This window comes from Pseudophryne corroboree, chromosome 1, assembly GCF_028390025.1.
Source record: "Pseudophryne corroboree isolate aPseCor3 chromosome 1, aPseCor3.hap2, whole genome shotgun sequence".
Classification (NCBI taxonomy): domain Eukaryota; kingdom Metazoa; phylum Chordata; class Amphibia; order Anura; family Myobatrachidae; genus Pseudophryne; species Pseudophryne corroboree.
This window is the reverse complement of record NC_086444.1, coordinates 487,793,203-487,804,585: the sequence shown is the minus strand read 5'-3', so window position 1 is coordinate 487,804,585 and position 11,383 is coordinate 487,793,203. Positions and strand designations below refer to the sequence as shown.

General features: G+C 38.9%; 1 pseudogene; it reads left to right on the top strand.

Annotated features, from left to right (window-relative positions):
* The first annotated feature begins 10,465 nt into the window (after window positions 1-10,465).
* On the top strand, window positions 10,466-10,584 carry LOC134947187 (5S ribosomal RNA; annotated as a pseudogene).
* The last annotated feature ends 799 nt before the right edge of the window (window positions 10,585-11,383 follow it).

Here is an 11,383-nt window from a genome sequence, read left to right as displayed (position 1 = left end):
AACTTTAGAATTTGACTGTTCTATAATTTAAACAGTCAGGGCTCTGTAATTCTTTTAGATATGCTGTTTTGCACTGGTAATTGGAGCTGTCTCTTTGTGCTGTGTGCCAGAGGTAGACAACATGTGTAACTGCATCTGCTGCAGAACTACAAACTGTATGCCAACATATCTTGTCAGAGTTTTTCTGGTAGGCCACGCTACAACTGTGGCAAGACATGCTTCTAGTATCACAGCAGTAACACACATTGCCTACCCCTGCTCTATGCCACATTGTCTCAAGAAGTCCTCTATGCCTTTACATTCACCTGCACTGCCACTTTTAATGTGAATCTTGCTGAACATTGTGGGTAATTCTGAGTTGATCGCAGCAGAAAATTTGTTAGCAGTTGGGCAAAACCATGTGCACTGCAGGTGGGGCAGATGTAACATGTGCAGAGAGAGTTAGATTTGGGTGGGTTGTGTTCAATCTGCAATCTAATTTGCAGTGTAAAATAAAGCAGCCAGTATTTACCCTGCACAGAAACAATATAACCCACCCAAATCTAACTCTCTCTGCACATGTTATATCTGCCTCCCCTGCAGTGCACATGGGCCCTCATTCCGAGTTGTTCGCTCGCAAGCTGCTTTTAGCAGCATTGCACACGCTAAGCCGCCACCTACTGGGAGTGAATCTTAGCTTAGCAAAATTGCGAACGAAAGATTCTCTTTCTGAGTAGCTCGACACTTACTCTGCCACTGCGATCAGTTCAGTCAGTTTTGTTCCTGGTTTGACGTCACAAACACACCCAGCATTCGCCCAGGCACTCCCCCATTTCTCCAGCCACTCCCGCGTTTTTCCCAGAAACGGCAGCGTTTTTTCAGCCACACCCATAAAACGACCAGTTTCCGCCCAGAAACACCCACTTCCTGTCAATTACATTACGATCACCAGAACGAAGAAAAAACCTCGTAATGCCGTGAGTAAAATACCAAACTTCTTAGCAAATTTACTTGGCGCAGTCGCAGTGCGAACATTGCGCATGCGCAATTAGCGGAAAATCGCTGCGATGCAAAGAAAATTACCAAGCGAACAACTCGGAATGAGGGCCCTGATTTTGCCCAACTGCTAACAAAATTCCTGCTGCGATCAACTCAGAATTACCCCCATGGTTTTGCCCAACTGCTAACAAATTTGCTGCTGCGATCAACTCTGAATTAGGCTCATAGTCATCTAGTCAATCAAGGACAGAGTATAACATAAGGCATTCAACAAGGAAAAACAATGGTACACTGCATCTACACCTCTCATACAAAGTAAGTGCAATTAGTAAATATGAAGTCACACCCTGAGAAAATATGTATTATCATTAAATAAGGGATGCCAACAGATGGAGTAAACTGGCTGAAGAAGTCCAAACTGCCTGACTTGACTTTCACTTTCATAAAGATTCCAATGTGTATCAAAACGTGGCAGTAGGAGGTGTTGTGCAGGTACATAGGACGCTCTACCTGGACTCTTTTGCTGAGGTTGGAGGCTCTCCGGAATCCCTAAAGGACTTGTTTTATGCTTACAGTATCACTGTTGAGTCTCTGATATGAGCTTAACTAAGAACCTTTAGGAATTTTTGCTTATATTTATGTTTGAAAAGTCTTTTTCAAATAACTTAGAAGTTAGAACATTAAAAAGATTAAAACAAAATAAATTTTATATAGGATGGTGGATATTTTTTTTTTTTTGTAAGACATAGTCAGTTTAGTTCAGTATGATCTGAGTCAGCTTTAATAACCACAATATCTCCAAATGGAAAATCATGATACATCAGACCATGCCCTTGTGCCACAAAGTGCAGAGAACTGCTGGAATGCACCCTACTGCTACCAATTCCAAGTCCATTGTATTACAGTAAAAGGATACCATGGTTAAATGTCAGTGATTTAATCAGAAAGGCAAGTGACAGAAGCGTGATTGCACCATTCATCTCTAAGATCTCCAAGAGATACTGTATGATCCATTTGTATATTTGTCAATCATGGCTGTTGTTAGTGCACTGCTGACAAATGCTTGTTATCTTGCAGTCATTCTAATTCCAATGAATTAAGATTCATGAACCATTTTGGATTCTCTGATGTGAACTTGTTAAATCATTTTCCTTTTCACTTTTGTGGGATTTTTCTATTATTATTATTATTATTATTATTATTATTATTATTACTATTATATAGCAGATTGTTTTTTTTTTACATGTAGTCCTCACTAATAATGTGATAGCAGTAATGTATTTACAGATGCATTTGCCATTTGGGCAAATCAAGGACAAGAATCAAGAACAGGAAATACTAAACAGTTAAGTATATATATGTTTAAAAAAAAAGTAAATGTAAATACAGTTTCATGCTATTGTAGTACTTTATGTTGTTGTTATTATATCATATATGCTGGATGTATTGTGAGTCATGTGTAATTCTGATTTAAATCTGTCTAGCAGTATACTTTTATTCCATAAATATTTTGTTATATACACATCACATAGTGTCTGCTTTACAGAGACACAGAATGTATTCTGACAACTCATCATTTGTAGTGAGATAGAGGGAACTTTTAAAGATTGAAAAAAATATATATATTAATAGCATGAATTCTGGGAGAGTAGTGTTTTCTTTGAAACAGTATTATACAAAATAATCTGTCTAACGAGAGAAAATAACTGTGAATGACAATTTTTGTTCAATATATCTGTTTTCCTTGTACATGTAAGTAAACATAAAAATATTGAAAACTTCATTAAACTGTATTGTACTGTAGAAGTCATCCAGTTGACACATGGGCCAGTATTTACTAAAAAATCGAGTTTGTCCGATTTGTGTTTTTTTTTTCTAAGTCCCAATCCGGGAATTCACTAAGCACCAATCTCGGCAATGTTTGGACTATTCGTAATGGTTTGAATGACAACGTTCACAAATACGAATGAATAGACCATCGGTCAAACGCGGCTGTTATTACATAGAATACGGGAATTTACTATTCATTTGTATTTGGGTGTTAGTCTCTGAGTGCTCAAATGCGGTCGTATTTTTTTGCGATTCGTTAAAAAAAGCGGCAAAAAAATAGACCTGCTTTTTTCAGTCGTGTTTACATGTGTTGCAAATAAAAAATCACTCACACCTGAATTAGGATGCCTATAAAAGGATGTTAGGCCCATTTCAATACACCTACACTCAGAAATGGCAGCAGGACTGTGGGCCAGTGATCTTTTGTGTGCTGTGGGATTCCTCACACTCAGACATCAGCCTGTAAGTAACCAGGGCCAAGAAACTGAACATGGTCAGCAGGTTGTACAGGTTCTGCGGAGGCTGCGCAGGCCTCGTTTTTTTAGGGGGCGTTTAAACTTGAATGCATTGTCCGATGATAAGGTCATACAGATGTTCCATCTAAATCGTAACAACATTTTCCGTCTGTATGACCTTGTCAAACTGGGCCTAGACCCTGAGACAGCACGCTCTCGCTATGTCTCAGGCCTGCACAAACTCCTGGCTGTGCTGCACTTTATGGCTACTGGCAGCTTTCAGGCTGTGTCTGGGGATGTCATAGGAATCTCACAGGCCTCATTTTCCAGAATCTTAACCCAGGTGATGTATGCCTAACTACCTCTTCTGTTTTGAGTTTGTTTTAATTTCTCGGTGGCCAGTTCTGTCCTAAAATCTCATGTTTATTGTTCTTTAAAATATACACACAGGTGTTGGCTGTTTTGCAGCCCCACATCGAGGCCTCAATCTGCTTCCCTACCCAGGAGTCTCAGTGGCATGCCGTCAGGGTAGATTTCTATGAGCTGGCTGGCATGCCCAATGTGCTTGGAGCCATAGATTGCACACACATTCAACTGAGACCACCTAGGGGCAGGCAGCACATATATACAAACCGCCATTTTGAACACTCCACAAATGTGCAGGTGGTTTGTGATGCAAATCTCAAAATAATGAGTGTTGTTGCTGGTTACCCTGGGGGCTGCCATGACTCCTTCATCCTCAGTCAGTCATCCCTCTTTGATAAGTTTGAGGATGGACAAATGCCAGATGGATGGCTGCTGGGTATGTAATTTGATATGTGTAGGCCTGCGTATACTTTGTCCAAAGACAGGTGCAGATGTATTAACCTGTAGAAGGCATAAGGAAGTGAGAAACCAGTGATATGTGCAAGGTGATAAAGGCACCAGCCAATCAGCTCCAATATGTAAATGAACATTTAGGAACAGATTGTCCGCTGCCTTTATTACCTTGCACATATCACTGGTTTTTCACTTCCTTATGCCTTCTACAGGTTAATACATCTGCTCCACAGTGTGTTACTTATGTGTTGCTGTATCTTAACATGAATCACCTTACTATATCTATCTTTTAGGTGATGGAGGTTTCTCTTGGCTTCTAACTCCATTGTCCCGACCTGATACCCCTGCTGAACACAATTACAATCATGCACATAAGTCCACGCAGAATGTGATAGAAAGATGTTTTGGTGTGCTGAAATCTAGGTTTCGGTGTCTAGATAAGTCTGGTGTCCTTTTGTTGTATAGTCCCTCCAAGGAGACTGAAATTGTGTTCTGCTGCTGCTTTCTTCATAACATGTGTTTGCAACAACATCTGCCACATGTTGAGGAGGAGGAGGAAGAAAGCAGCCAGCAAGCAGAGGAATTAGAGACATCTGGTGATACTTGGAGTACAGATGTAGGGAGGCAGGTTAGGCAAGAGATCATCAATCGCTATTTCTAAGGCAAGTTTGGTTTGCTTATTTCATTTGTTGTGTAATCATAAATAGATGTTTTGTTTTTTTTCTCCAAAACCATTACTCAGAATGTGTCTGTCTCCTTGACACATACAAACATACCCTCGCTTTATGAAAAACAAATGTTGCATGTGTCTTGTGTGTATTTTTAAACTCAAAACAACAGATTATGAGTGGCATGCATTAAGTCTGGAGAAGTGATCATAAACTTGCAGTGCTAATTTCTTATAAAGCCCACATAATCCATTTAGTATTTAACTTTATCATTGTGTGTGACATCCTAATGCACAGGTTCACAAATTCGTCCCGCAGGACCACACACAGTGCATGTTTTTCACGTAACCCAGTAGAAGCACAGGTGTATGAATTTCTCACACACATATGTTAAAAGGTTCACAGGTGGAGCTAATTATGTCACTTGTGATTCTGTGTGGAGACCTGCAAAACATGCACTGTGTGTTTCTGAGGGCCGAGTTTGAGAACCTGTGTTCCCAAACAACACTCCTCAACATATAATATGTGAGCCTTGAGGAATACATGTGTCCCTATGTGTGATGCACCATCATATTTAAGACACACAAACTTACTGTAATCAGGAATAATTTATTTCCTAATGTTTGATGCTGTAAACTTGATGATGTGTAAGTAAATACACAGTTTGCCACACATATACATTATTAAACACATTCTTTGATTTTTGTAGTAAAAGTACATATTTGTTTGTTTCAGCATCATGTGTAAAAACATTATTAATATTTTTTAACACACACAAACATGTCCCAATAATACTGACATTCATTTTGTCAATGTTTTTACAACAAAACAAAGCAAACATATTACAAGCTTTTTTCACAACTCAAATGTGTTTTTCTTGTAATGTTGTATAGAGAAGAAAGCTAAAACATGTATCAATAACATTGAAATTTGGATTGTCTGCAGGAAAAGAGAATGATTGGAATCTAGAAAGAGTAATGATTAGAAAAAAATCAAGTGGTCAGTTTACTTCCTGCTAAAGACATACTGGCTGGCTGGCAATTATTTTGTCTGCAGGAAAAGAGAATGATTGGAATCTAGAAAGAGTAATGATTTGAAAAAAATCAAGTGGTCAGTTTACTTCCTGCTAAAGACATACTGGCTGGCAATTATTGTGTCTGCAGGAAAAGAGAATGCTTGGAATTTAGAAAGAGTAATGATTAGAAAAAAATCAAGTGGTCAGTTTACTTCCTGCTAAAGACATACTGGCTGGCTGGCAATTATTATGTCTGCAGGAAAAGAGAATGATTGGAATCTAGAAAGAGTAATGATTAGAAAAAAATCAAGTAGTCAGTTTACTTCCTGCTAAAGACATACTGGCTGGCTGGCAATTATTGTGTCTGCAGGAAAAGAGAATGATTGGAATCTAGAAAGAGTAATGATTAGAAAAAAATCAAGTGGTCAGTTTACTTTCTGCTAACATGTATGTGTGGCTCCATCAACATTTCCCTCCTCCAATACCTTAAAAAAATGGTAAAGAATAAATGTGCATACATTTTTGTTTGTTTGTACCACTTATAATTAATGATGTTGAAAAAAGTGTCAAGGAGCTAAGTGTTCTATATTTTTGCCAAAAAATACACTTACTAACTATTTTGAGTTACTTATCACAAATGTCTAACTTGTTATTTTTTCAGGCTTTTTTGGGTGGCTGCTCATCCTGCCCTTTGCCTTTAGCACTGTCATGTTGTCGTGCTCTGGTGGAGCGTCTTGGTGGTGATGAGCCTGGCGTGATATTTGGAGTAGTCGTACCAGAACAGCTGCTTGTTTGCTGTTGGTGCATGCATCTGAGTGTTTCATTCAGGTTAGTGAGGGTGGCATTGAGTTCACGTGTAGCAGCATTTTGATTGTCTACTATTCGGAATAAACTTTCATTAATCTTTTGATTGTTTTAAAAAATGCTCATATAACTTTGCTATTGTCTGTGCTGTTCTTCCATTATGCGCCGTAAGTTGCCCATGACCTGTGTAATGTCTGTACGCATGAGTTCCATGATATTGCCTATTCTGGTTGTTTGTTCATTTTGTCTACTCAGATTTCTTGAGATTCTACTGAGGTGAGATGGTAGGCTTGCAAACATTTGTGTCTGCTTACGCAGACAATCTTCATTAGTGGCCTGCTGAAATGTCGAAAAATTTGCCGTTAGCTATCCATATGTTTGATAAATGAAAACAAATCACTACACATGGAACACATGTCATTCACTGTTGCTTTCAGATATTCTGCCTAGCAACATCATCACTCATAACTTAAATATGTACATATGCCTTTTTGTGGCAAATGTGTCTGGTTACTTAATTGTGAAAGCAAACACTTTAGTTTTATTGTAGCTCACACATACTCCACCATAAAAACACATTGGAACACATAATGTGTTACCTTGTAGCTTTGTTCAAACAAACATAGTAATGTTTTTAGATGTATTTTGCAATGTGAGCTCAAACACACATGTTAAATTTTGAAAAACAACCTTACTTTTTGCATAAAAACCAGCATGCTTTTTTGTTGCAGCATCTTACACACAATGTCATACTATATGGCTCAAGTGGACATACATATCTTTACTGGATGTGGACAAGGCCATTTAGCTTGGATTCCATTTCTGCTTTTACTTACTGCGGTAAGTATTTAAGTTTTTGATGTGTTTTGACTTAATGCGGTTATGAAATTTTTGGATTACGTTCTGATTTGTTTCACATTTTTTTCAGTTTGATACTCACAATCAAGATGAGGGGAGTGTGGATGACATCTTGGAGGTGTGTCCAAAATTTGGAGTGGGGGTACAGAACATACGGACGATAATCTTCGTGGCGGGGTAGCCTGCTGTGTTTGGGCCGGGACATACGACCTTGCTTTCTTTTCGGCCACAGGTTTTTTGTGGTGATGTCTTTCCGAAGTGCCACTTCTGCTGCTCCATACTTCTTTTGATGGACCTTTTAATGAAAGTGCAATTTTGTTATGGCCATTCATTTACAAGCATACCCTATACTACAATGGACACTTTACCTGCTTCCGCAGCATCATCATCATCAGATGTGATAGGAGTTACTGGACGACGAGTAGTACTGCTTTTTTCTAACACTGTATAAAAGAAATTTACATTTTTTTAGCATGCTATTGTGTATCCATCCACCCATTATGCTTATAAACATTTATTCTTTACGAAATGCTTGGTTTTTATTTATAAAAAAATATAAGGGCCGGAAATAAAACAAAAAAAAAACATTGACCAAAACACATATGCACTATGGCAACATCAACACAGGAAAACATGTCCAGGACACAGACATAGGCCACAAGTTAAAGAAAAAAAAACACATCTTCATTTTGTATTGAAAGGATAAATATTACAGATGCAATATATAAATTGCTCTGTGATGTGGCACTCCAAAGACACATTACCACTACATGTGCCAAAACAAAATGTAGCAATTTTTCCCAAAAATTACACTGCAGTGTGGTGTCACGGTACAAATACAAGCAAAAAAAACCAAAAAATAAAAAGTGTTAATTTAAATTAAAAATTAACATTATCTAATAATGACACTACACATGTAAGTGGTTTCAAAACCACTTTCCAGTACTCCAGCCTCTAACATGACAACCACTGTTTTTTAAACATTGCACATGGATCACTTAAATATAAAACATAGTCACAATTTTTTAAAAACAAACGGCCAAAAGGAAAACATTATTGCAGGACAATTCAGAGACACACCAAGTCCAAACTACACATGCAAAATATCTGTCAGAAAAACACATGACATACAATAAAGTAAGATGTTACATAAAACATTACACAAAACAATGTATTTTCTGACACACACTTGAAGATGGGAGTAATATGCAACGTCACATGACACACATTTAAAAAAAAAACGTAGAATGTAAATACAAATACACATGCTCACCATTCTTCCTGGGCCGATCTGAATCCCGGACATGGGTTGTAGAGACAACTTCTGGAGGGATTACACTCCGCATGGGCTCCTCATACTCCAGATAACTTGCAATATAGGGCTGCCCACCACCGGTTTTCCGAGCCTCCTTGGCCTCCTTGGCCATTTTGGACTTGACACGTCGCTTTATGTCATAGTACCGTTTGCGGCGCGTGTCCTCTGTCCGCTTGACCACCCCCTCACTATTGATAGCAGCAACTACTTTCGCCCACAACACCGTCTTCCTCCGTGTTGGCACCTTGGCGGACTCAGGGCCAAATAGCTGCCTCTGATACTTCATCAGCTCACGCACCAATGCCACATTTTCTGCAAAACTATACTTAACATTCCGCCCAGTCTTAGTAGTGGTGCATGGCTGTGGAGCACTCTGACTGTCACTATCACTTGAGGCTGCTGCAGCAACCTCACCCACCTCCTCCACCTCACTAACCTCACTAACACTCACCTCCTCCACCTGACCAACCTCCTCCCCCTCACTCACACCCTCCACCTCTGAGTCACACATAATTGTGTGTCTAAACAGTTAACACAGGGAAAAAAAAAGACAAACAACACACTCCTCCACTACCACTACACAACTCACACACACACACACACACACACACACACACGCACACTGACAAGGGACTATAAAGAAAAATAACTTGGACTAAAAATGAGACAAAACCACAAAATACAAGACAACAAGAATGACAAGACGACTTTCAAACACAATACCACACCCAGAAATCGCTACCACCACTCCTCTTCAAACCACAAATTCACCTACCTCCACAGCACAACCTCCCTCCTCCTCACCACTAACTAAACCCACGAGGTGCGGACGGTTTGGGGCGTATTTATATGGTTGCGCACAGACACTCCTACCATCTGAAACACAACCAATCCCGATAACTGTCCAGTTATCGCGGGTAACATCTAAAGTTATTCTACCCGTCACGATCAGTCTGAGACCTGCATAGTTTGGGCACCCATTAACCCCTGCAGGTCTGAGTCAGCATTCTTACCTCCTGCCAACCATTATAAATTGACACGCTTGTATCTTTACAATTCTAGGTGTTTTTTCGGATCCTATATTTTTCATTTCTCCTCATTTCTATGCCTAATTAGCAATATATGCTGGGATTATTGTAGATTGATCCATACATGCGCTGTGATATAGAAATTTACTCAGCACACTGTCTTTTTATTTGCTACAATATTATCTCCGGACTAGTTTCCTGAATACATTGTATCCCTCACTGAGATTGTATTTTTCTACATGATCTATTCAACCCTCTCTTTTTTATCCCCCCCCCCCCACCTTTCTGTACCTTCCTGCAGCAATACCATTGGGTATATTGTCATTTTGCACTATCTATTCAGAAGATTACCCTTAACATCCTCTTTAGACATCAAGTACCAATACAGAGATTGCTATGCTATATTTTCTGTTGTGCCTAATAACAATCCAGTTGTAATTTTACTATTGGGCGAAGACATTGCACTCGATACCTGATTAATACAATTATAGAGAGGTTCCATTGTGTATTCTTTGCTTCCATCTATACTTAATTTCATGGACTCTCACCACTGATTCTGGGCTTACCCCCGTCTAACATTGGCAGCAGATCCATCTATTTTCCTCTATTATTTAACCTCTGTCACTTTTCTTTGATACTATGTAATTCGTGAACTCTCATCAGTGATTCCAGAGCTTCCCATTGACGTTCACTTTCCCTACTATCATACCACACTGCAAACGCCCAAAACCGTCCGAACTTGGAAGCAAATCAGTGTTGGGCTGGGTCAGTACTCTAGTGGGGGACCATTGAGGAAGACTCAGTATAGTAGAGCACGCGTTGGTCCCACATGCTCAGTGTCTAACACTGACAGCAGATTCACCCTGCCTTCTTATTTTCTTCTGCTCCTTATCTCTTTCATTAAAGCATTATGTTGGCACCAATATAGGACAGGGTTTCAATTTCGTAAATTTTGTTAATAGAACGTACCTCTCAATATCTAATTTACTTACCGCACATAGATCCAGCTCCGTCAGCCAGGACTGCATTAACATCATTTTCATATCAGCAATTTTTCTAATTGTTTTCTTTTTTGACTGTCTTTTTTCTCATTAACCACTAAGTATCTTAATTTTGTAATAATAAAAATTGATTTTTAATATTATATCTCATCTTGTTCAGTCTATACGTTGTTCAAATTTAAGAGTGCACCCAAAAAAGAGTCTTCTTTTCTCCCTGTTGTTCTATGTCTTAACACTGACTCAGGGTGCACCACCAAACTGTTAAAAATTAGAAAACTTAGTTTTCTTATTATTTTTTATTTTGGTATTGATTAAATTGTATCTTCATTATATCCAGTGCGGTATTCCCCCAAAAATTTTTTGCAAACATCAGCATTGCATACAAAATATTTGGTGTTCTCAATAGTTCACTTGATTCTGTGCACTGACACAAACATTTTATTTTAGGCACAAGTTATTCTATCCATACGCTGTCTAATACAAAGCTGCCCACTTGACAACATAGAGGGTACTATCTGAGCAAGTGGTGCGGTATAATGGATCTACACTGTCTGGGTAGACAGACAATAGGTCGACCCCATATAGTCAACATGTATTCGGTCGACAGGTATA